The sequence below is a fragment of the Bidens hawaiensis genome, unplaced genomic scaffold, assembly GCF_021521415.1.
Source record: "Bidens hawaiensis isolate Kalapana, Puna unplaced genomic scaffold, B.hawaiensis_p1.1 tig00013001_1, whole genome shotgun sequence".
In the NCBI taxonomy this organism is placed as follows: Eukaryota; Viridiplantae; Streptophyta; class Magnoliopsida; order Asterales; family Asteraceae; genus Bidens; species Bidens hawaiensis.
This window is the reverse complement of record NW_027492090.1, coordinates 260,062-270,596: the sequence shown is the minus strand read 5'-3', so window position 1 is coordinate 270,596 and position 10,535 is coordinate 260,062.

Genomic DNA, 10,535 nt, shown 5'->3' with positions numbered 1-10,535 from the left:
ATGCAAGAAGTGCGGGAAACCGTACAAGGGGGAATGTAAGCTTGGGTCTGGTTCCTATTTTCGATGTGATAAGGTTGGACACCCCCATTTCGAGTGTCCGTCGTTGACTTGTTTCCGCTGTAAGGGGACCGGCCACTTGGCATCAAATTATCCTCCAGCATGGCAGGGGATCCGATCAGGGGACTTCCTCGAGGGGGAAAGTGGAAGAAAAGCCGAAGGTCAGGGCGAGGGCCTTCAACATCTCCAAGAGAGAGCCAAAAGATGATGCGGACGTTGTTTGAGGTACTTTTTGCCATATTCATCTTTATAATCTACCGTTTATAATTTCTCTTTCTTTCGGAAACGTATGTGTGATCGTGTAGCTAAGTAGTAGTATAATATTATTCCAGGTACCTTTTACTTGATGAATTACAGGCATCGGTCTTATTTGATTCGGGTGCCAGTAGAAGTTTTGTGTCTACCGCTTTCTGTTCCACGTTGAATAAATTACCCGAGCACGTAGTCGATGTGTTTGAGGTTGAGGTCGACGTAGGAAAGTCTGTTTCCATGTCTAGGGCTATTCAGGGTTGTTCCATCGAGTTGTCTGCGTATATATTTCCGGTGTGGCTGTACTTGATGCCGCTTGGCCGTTTTGATGTGGTGCTTGGGATGGACTGGCTCGCGAGTGTTGATGCTAAAATCATTTTTGTTCAGAAACTTGTACTTCTTAGGGCCCCGAATCGGACCCAAATTACGGCCTTCGGTGACCGGAATGGTGTGACACCGCATATCATATTCATGCTTAAGGCAGGAAAACTGATGCAACAAGGGTGCGGGGCGTATCTGGTGTATGCTATAAACATGAAAACAGAGGTAGCTACCGTCGGTGGTGTTCCCATTGTTCGGGATTTCCCGGATGTGTTTCCAGATGATTTGTCAAATGTGCCGCTGGATCGCGAGGTCGAGTTCTAGATAGACCTTGTGCCAGGGGCAAAACCCGTTGCTCGAGCCCCCTTACCGTCTAGCACCAAACAAAATAAAAGAACTTATGGCTCAATTGGAAGATTTGCTGGACAAGGGCTTCATTCGACCGAGCATCTCACCTTGGGGTGCCCCAGTCCTGTTCATCAAGAAGAAGGACGGTTGCATACGGATGTGCATCGACTACCGTGAATTGAATAAACTCACTGTGAAAAAGCGGTACCCTCTACCAAGGATCGACGACTTATTTGATCAGCTCCGAGGAGCTAGTTGGTTCTCGAAGATCGACCTTAGGTCCGGGTATCATCAGTTGAAAATTCGGGAGGAAGATATCCCTAAGACTGCCTTCCGCACTCGTTATGGACATTATGAATTTCTTGTGATGTCTTTTGGTTTGACCAACGCACCGGCTGCGTTCATGGATCTTATGAACCAGGTGTGTAGGCCGATGCTTGATCGTTCTGTTATTGTGTTCATTGACGACATTCTTGTGTATTCCAAAAGCGAATCCTATCGTGTTGGTCATCTCACGGAAGTTTTGGAAGCTCTGCGAAAGTATAAGTTGTACGCAAAATTTCCTAAGTTTTCTTTTTGGTTACGCGAGGTTCAAATCTTGGGTCATGCTATTAACCCGAGTGGTATTTTGGTTGACACTGCAAAGGTGGAAGTCGTGGGAATCTCCTAAGTCTCCGTCCGAAATCCGTAGTTTTCTGGGCTTGGCGGGGTATTACCGCCTTCTCATCCCTGACTTTTCGAAAATCACATCATCATTGACCAAGTTGACCAAGAAGAGCGTTAAGTTTGTTTGGGGTACCGAGCAGGAGGAGGCTTTTCTTGAATTAAAGAACAGGTTGACGCATGCTCCGATTTTAGCTTTACCCGATGGCACTAACGATCTGGTTGTCAATTCTGATGCCTCTTATCAGGGGCTTGGGTGTGTTCTGATGCAGCGGGGCCAAGTCATAGCTTATGCCTCGCGGCAGTTAAAGCCTCACGAGGCGAATTATCCTACTCATGATCTGAAGCTGGCGGCCGTTGTGTTTGAGCTTAAGTTTTGGAGACATTATTTGTACGGTGTCCCCTGTGTTATTTATGCCGATCATAAGAGCTTAAAGTATTTCTTTGAACAAAAGGAACTGAATATGCGTCAGCGTAGGTGGCTGGAATTGATTAAGGATTACGTTTTGGAGATTATATACCATCCCGGTAAGGCTAACGTGGTAGCCGACGCATTGAGCCGAAAGGAGAGACTGAAACCTATTCGCGTGAAATCTTACCTGCTTATTCTCAAACCCGATATTTTGAAACAGATAGCCAATGTTCAGAATGAAACTTTACAGGTGAAATGGATTATGTCATAACGTATTTGGGGTCAGGAAAAGTTGCTGGGAGACGTCGGTGATGGGGTGAAGTCTAAGGACGGTCGTTATGGGTACCCAGGTATGGGGGATTCAGGAGTAAGATATTGGATGAAGCACACAAGTCGCGCTATTCCATTCATCCGGGTGCGACCAAGATGTACCAAGACCTGAAGAAGAATTATTGGTGGCCTGCGATGAAGTATGAGGTGGCACAGTACGTGAGTAAGTGTTTGACGTGTCTTCAAGTCAAGGTTGAGCACCAGAAGCCTTTCGGGAAACTCCAACCTCTGGAAATACCTGAGTGAAAGTGGGAGCATCTTACGATGGACTTTGTGACTAAACTGCCTCGTACTCCTAGGGGTAATTATGACACGATTTGGTTAATCGTGGATAGGTTGACTACGAGCGCTCACTTCTTGCCGATTCGAAAAACTTATAATTCCGAGCAGTTGGCCGATGTATTTATTCGTGAGATCGTTTCTAGGCACGGGGTGCCGGTATCTATTGTTTCGGATAGGGATACGCATTTTACCTCCAGGTTTTGGAAGAAGTTTCTTAAGGAGATGGGTACCAAACTCCTCATTAGTACCGCTTATCACCCGCAGACAAATGGTCAATCCGAGAGGACCATACAGACTCTCGAGGATATGTTGCGGGCTTGTGTTATCGATTTTGGTGGTAGTTGGGATCGTCATTTACCGTTGGTCGAATTTTTTTATAATAACAGTTACCATGCCACTATTGGGATGCCGCCGTTTGAGATGTTATATGGGCGTAGGTGTAGGACTCCAGTCTGTTGGGGCTCCATTGGTCAGAAACAGTTGGGTAGTTTAGAGGTGGTCAAGGCTACGACTGAGAAGCTTAACAATATTAAGGCTTTTATAAAGGCCGCTTAGGATCGTCTAAAATCTTATGCGGACAAAAGGCGGAGGCCTATTGTGTTCGAGGCTGGTGACCGAGTTATACTAAAAGTTTCTCCTTGGAAGGGCATCATTCATTTTCGTAAGAGGGGGAAGCTTAGTCCGAGGTTCATTGGTCCGTTCCGTATATTGTCCCGTGTTGGTGAGGTAACGGATAAACTAGAATTGCCCGATAAGCTCGCGGGGATTCATCCTACTTTCCACGTGTCTCATTTGAGGAAATGTTTAGCAGATGAGGGGGCCCATGTGCCTGTTGGTGATATCGAGCTTGATAGTAAGTTAAACTACGTTGAAGAACCTATCGCTATACTTAACCGTCAGAAAAGGCTTTTGAGGAATAAGGTGGTTAGGCAGTTGAAGGTGCAGTGGAGGCACCGTACGGGTTCCAAGGATACTTGGGAGTCCGAAGACGAGATGATGAAACTCTACCTGCAATTGTTCCTGTCGCATCGGGATTCGGGGACGAATCCCACTTTAAGAGGGTGGACTTGTAACGCCCGTTAATTTCCGATAAATGATTTAAAGCATGTAAAGTATGTACATCTCTCGGGACTTATCCGGCTTTCCTCGATGACCCTCTCATCTTTCCAGTACGTGAAAATTATTTAAATTCTAATCTAGTTGTTATTTCTTTCTAATTGGAGGGGCTAAAGTGTAAAAGTTTTATAATATAATCAAAACCCTAACCCCCCACCCCTCTTCCCTTTGTCTGATCGGCAAGAAGCAGCCCCTTCCCACCCTCGTTTTTCTTTTTTTCAGCCAATATTAGGGTGTAAAACTTTAATTGAAGGATAGTCCCAAGTTCTCTAAAGTCTTTTACACCTTAATTGGTCATTATAACTCGCTTATTGATCATTAAATCGCATGTTTTAGGCTTACCCGGTGGCTATCCATTCAAGCATTTTCGGGGCTGTTTTGGTTAAGGTTTTTGCTCCATAATCTTCCTAGGTTTCTCTTGTATATCATACTTGAGTATCGTGAATTTTGGCATTCGTTAGGTTGGTCAACTGTTGATGAAGTGAAAACTAGATTTCGGTTGACTAGTTTGTGAATTGTGGTGTCAAGCGCGTTGTTTGAGGGAACTAATAACTAATTCGAATGTTGTAGCCTTGGTATAATTTGTGGGCTGTAAGAAACTGATTTTTAAAGGTATTGGGGCTGAATTGGTTGTCGGTTACTCTAACGGGTCGGTACAACGCGAATTCGCGTTTATTGAGTAGTTGGTGCGTTATGCTTGCGAGTTACCGACCCATCCAACCCGTGTAGTGTCGTGTGGGCTAGTAGGCTGTGAATTTATCAAATTGGGTCCACACGGGGCTGAGTTGGGGGTTATGTGCCTAAACAACTCTTAAACGCGCATATTAGTCTCACTTAGTACTTCCGGGGGTAATTTGGGAATTCTTTATTCTCGGGGGTATCTAGGGGTCGTGTTGGTAGATATGAGGCCCCGGGGGCTGTTTTAATCGGACTTGGTGAGGTTGAGGCTTCAGGTAACTTGAACCATATTAGAACGCCTCATAGGATAAACGAGTCCCTTCGGTATCGTTAGTAACTATAGTATATAATCCAACAGGCGCGTGAGTTGTGGAATTACTTAGGGGCCCTCTAGCTTGTGGTGACTTAGTACCTCGTGTCAGGTGTGTTCATGATGCCCCTTTTCACTCTTTTCAAGTTTTGGGCTAGCATACACACCGAACTGTTTTTACTTGATAAACCGCTTAAATGGTTTTGCATAGACTCACTTGTACTATGGTATGTTTTGTGATGATATTTAAGTATGTATACACACGTGATACCTTATGGCCCATAGGCTTACTTGTAGTATGGTATATTATAGAATAATAAATATGTATGTTTATACAGATGTTACTTTATGGCCAATGATTGCTGATGTTAATTAGTCGTTATCGATTAAGGATGTTTGCGTATGCCTACTTTGTGTTTGCATACGTTGGATGGAATGTTACGTGTTTAGGTTGTACGTGTGCTCAACCCTGATGTTATTACTTGGATGTTATGCATAGGGATATAATTATATAGGTATATAAGTATGACTACTTATCGTTTATTATGGCCTAACTGTTCATATCCCGTTTTATATTTAAACTCTTGGAATGATTTATATATATGACAATTTATTAAAACTTAAACTCACTCAGCTCAAGCTGACTTTGTGTGTATGTTAGTGTGAGTTGCAGGTTAGGAGGAGGATGCTTACCGCTTGGACGTGCTAGAGACTACTTGGAAGGTTGAAGGCATATCTAGTCGGGAATTGCAATAATGAACACTGTTTCTTTTTAATTATTACTAGACGCATTTAAATTTGGTTTTGAGCATGATTCCCGGATTTTGGGAACTTGTTTTAGTACTTATGATTTTCAGCTGATTTTATACTCAGAACTAGTTTTGAAATGAAATGAACTGTCTTGGAGTTAATAATTTGTTTAGTTTTCTGTATGATTACCAACTCTAGGATTCCCAGGATTCGGGGTCTTACAGTACCAGTACCAGTACCAAAAATCCCGATCCCGAAAATCGTAATTTTTTGGTACCGATACCGAAATGTTCGGTTTGGTACCGGTACGGTACCGATACCGGTGTGGTACCGGCACGGTATCCGTATTTAAGGTAAAATTCGTGAAATACCGTTACCGTACCGTACCGGTACCAGTACCGTATCGGTCCCGAAAACTCAAATCCTTGGTACTGATTCTGTACCGACGGTACCAAATCGGTACCGATTTCGGTACCGGTACCGATCGGTACCATACCGATTTTTGCTCATCCCTAATATATTGCACTCTTTTTCCCCTAGCTAAAGTTTTTTCCCACTGGGTTTTCTTTGGCAAGGTTATTAATTAGGCAGTAATTCAAGATCCCGAAGTTTGAAAATGTTTCATCCAAGGGGGGAGTGTTATAAACGTGTGGGTAAAACATCCATGTGAATGGATGAAAATTTTCAACACAAATTTATGGTGTCTGTCTCCTAAACAATGATACCAATAGTACATATGTGTACCTCATGTAACAAAGGAAGATACACATTTTGGCAAACTTACTAATTATATGTCTCTCCTATTTTCTTGTTTTATCATCTTCAAGTTTAAAGAATACATTGTTAATTGTTGTTATAATTTAGTGGTAATATTATAACACCATTGTAAATTAAAAATCAAACATTATTTGTTCGAGTCTCTTGAATTAACCCAACTCAAGGTCACACATAGTCGGCCCTGCATCATCCCTACCACGGCATCTCCGGCCGTAGTAGAATTCACTATTTCCGACCACAGTCTCCATCATCTCAGACCACTACTACCACTTCTTTACATCTACGCACTTCTGTTTTTCTTCTGCAACACGCACCAATTCACCGGTCTCCGTCTCCGACTGGCCACCATCATCTTTGTGTGTCACCCCATCATGCTCGCGGCGTTTAGAATCTACTTGATTCATCTCATCCATCTCCGTCGTTCATCTCAGTTCACACCACTTTTTTCAACCCCTTCGTCTTCGTTCTTTCCAGTGACCACCTGCGATCCGTTTTTGATCTACTTAGTTAAGGGTTTAACAAGCTGTTAGCGGCGTTTCATATCTCCCTTCATCCACGTAATTTATCTCAGTTCAAATGTACTCGTTTCACCCCCATCGTCCTCTCCGCTTTTCCGGCAATCCACTGCAACCCGATTCATTCGAATCTTAAAGGGCGGCCGACAATTTCTTTCTCTAGTTGCCGGAAAAGACACGTCACCAGGGATGGTGGTCGCTGGAGATATTGGTATTATACGGGTAGGAGATCGAATAACGATTTTATTATGTTAGTTTATTTTTAGAACGACGTGGAATGATGACTTTATTTTCTTTTTTATTTTAATATAACCTTATAATAGGGTACTTGGGTCATTCCATAAGACTTTAACAGAAAAATTAACCAATTTCGTAATAATTTAGACTGAGATTGTCATTAGAAACTAAATTAAATGTTGGGATTGCCACTAATTAGATTGTTAGTTGGGATTATTAATGGCTAATGGCCAATAGTTTGAATTGTTAAAATCCAATTTTCCTAGTATGGAAAATTGTTAAAATGATAGCAAATTTACCAAAATATCTTTACATTTGACATCTAAATTTAATGGATGAATTCAAAGTAAAGAAAAATATTGATGTTAGTATGCATGTGGGGTTTGAACTAGTGGTCTAACAGTACAAGATGAATAAAAGATAACCCAATGGGCCAAGGGCGGTTAGGGGTGTTTGGGATTCCTTATTTAACCTCCTTATAACGTATATAAATCATAAATTATAAGCTATTAACTTATGATTTATTCACTCACAACTTTTAAGTTTTCCAAACACCAATCTTACTACTTTAATAAAAGGATACTCTTTTTTTTCACTTGTCAAGTTCTCACCACTCCTCATCTTTTTTAATTCATATTCCTTAAATGGTATGTATTTCTGATTAACCCGCGCAAATAATGTTTTTCGGATCCATATATTATTCAAGATCCATTTGTTTTAATTCAACACACACTCATCCCCAATAATGAAACCTAGGTTGCAGACCTGATTCTCATTGCTTTCTCCCTTCTCTGATTAAACATACGAGACCTAGATACCCAACGCTGCCTTCTCCCTTATCCGATTAAACCTACAAGATAGTTCATCCCCACCGCTGCTATCGTTCATCTCCACCGCCGCTATCGATTCAAACCGTTCATCATGGTTAATAATATGACTATTTATTCTGGTCAATCCTTTTCTTACCAACGCAATGCAAATCGTCTCCTATTATCCATTGTTGCTTATTATTAGGTAACTTTTATAATTCCCTACTTTAGATCCATCAATTTGTATGTTTTTATTAATTTGAAATTGTTTTGATGGTTGATTAGTTTTAGGTCAGGTTTAGATTGTTGTGTAATTTCCTAAATCATGCACATTGATTTCTTTTAACTATGTCATTTTGGTGTTCATATATAGATTGTTGTGTAATTTTCTAATTTATGAATGCTTTATGTTTTTTGTGGATTCGTTGACAGAGTCCGGATGGGATATTATAGACTGTGTCAATATTTATGATCAACCGAATTTAGACCATTCAACTCTCAAAAGCATAGCTTTCAGGCTTGTTTCCTTTTTAGCTGCCTATGTGTTTATATGTATTCTTTAATTAACATATTAGGATTTAAAGACTAAAATATCGCTTTATGAAAATAATAGCCTTTTGACTTTTATATAATGTTACTATTTATATATGATGTGTATAATATCCTATTGTAACGACTCGGATTTTTCGATGATAAAATGTACCCATACCCGTATCCGCAACCCGTGTCCATGACCCGTTTAGTTTACTTGGGCCACAATTGTCGTCCTAAATTTGGAATTGATTCATAGTTTTGATTTCTTTTGCCATAAACGGCCTAACCATCATCACTAATTAAGAAACAAGATATTATATGATATGAATTGTTTGAGAACCTAAACCGCCGTGACTTAGAATTTGATTATATAATCAAATATTTATAATAACATAATTCCTTGCGTCTGCACCCTGCTCATACCAGCGCAAACTAAACCCCTAGGGTTAATTGGATCATCGTTTCCTGGACATAGGCTGTTCGTCATTCCTTTTTGCCGACACTGTTACTCGCGATTGGCTCGTGTTTCAGCAACGTTTAAGGTAATTGAAATATGCTTATTACTCGTCTAACATAGTATAACAAAAGCCCTAACATCAATTAAACAAACACTTAACAGATTAATCGATTGAACATTTAAGGTTTTATATTCAAACTTGGGTTTGCTTAGTTCTGTATATAATTAACAGGTTACAAATAATAACCAGCTGACACCCTAGCCCAGTTGGCTAGGGTGTGTGTGCTAAACCCCTGGTCCAGCTGAGGTCGCGAGTTCGAGTCCCAGCAGACTCTATTTTTGGTATTTTTTGATTATTAAATATTTTAACTTGTTTTATTAATATATAATATATTATAATTAATATTAATTATTAAATAAACAATATTTTATTTATACCGACATCATAAGTTAATGTTTTGTGTCAAATAGTTTCGATACAAGTTTTCGTGTGTGTGTATGTATTATAAGTGTATATTTATTTATTAAACCATCATTATTTTATTAAAACCGACACCACTATTGTTGTTTTCTCGTTGTTAAAACGTCTTTATAATATTGTTCATAATTATTATATATATATATATATATATATATATATATTAGTCTTTCTAAAACAAGAGTTATAATAAAAGTATTAAACATGATTAAAAGTGTTAATGTATATTTTACCCTCGGATTTTGTTACAAAGCTCAAGATATAAAGCTTCCGATAATCATATATTTAAACGTTTATTAATTATTATATAATATCTTAACTCATATTTATTCAAACTAATTAATTGTAAGTTCGATTACACGTTAAACGATGATTTTATAATTAAACGATAACAATAATGCGTAGCGATCAATCGTTCAATCCATAACATACCAAACATAATTATAACTCAAATCATATCGAAATCCTAAATTCATTATACATATTATTTCATTTATAATTCACTCATCATATCATTTAATTAGGATTCTTGTCGGTAATTCTTGAAGAGTGTGATTATCGTTCTTGTCGTATTCATTCCCGTTTGGCTTAATCGATCAGGTGAGTTTTATCATTCCCCTATTTTACTCAATTTTCACAAACGTTTTGGGGACATATGCGTATATCATACTATAGATACATATCTATATATACATACATATCAAAAATAGCAAACGTGTAATTGTGTGTGATTAATCAAATCTACTTGTTATGTGCTTACTTGTTTATGTGCGCCTTCGTGTTCGGAGAGGTCTCGCAGATCCCCATGTATTGGGTTCTCATTCTATTGACCACCGCCCGATTCGCTTGGCAACAGTCTTATTCTATTTATTTGCTCATGGTTGATTTACCGGTGCCCGATTCGCTTGGCAATGGTTTAATCAACAACTTACTTGCTTATGGTTTGATTTCATTACCGCATTTATTACGTTTTGCTTATTTATCATATTAACGTTATTTTGGTGTCAAAACTTGGTGGTAAACTCACTCAACATATTTGTTGACAAAACTCCATTTTCTACGCATATGTAGATTGTTTGAAGTTGAAGTATGGACGCTTAGAAAGACCTTAGGGTTATGATGAAGACAAACTTAGATTTAATCTTGTTATATTTATTTATTTGAATTGTTTTTGTTGTATTTGATTATTGTGTGTATTATTTGAATAAAATA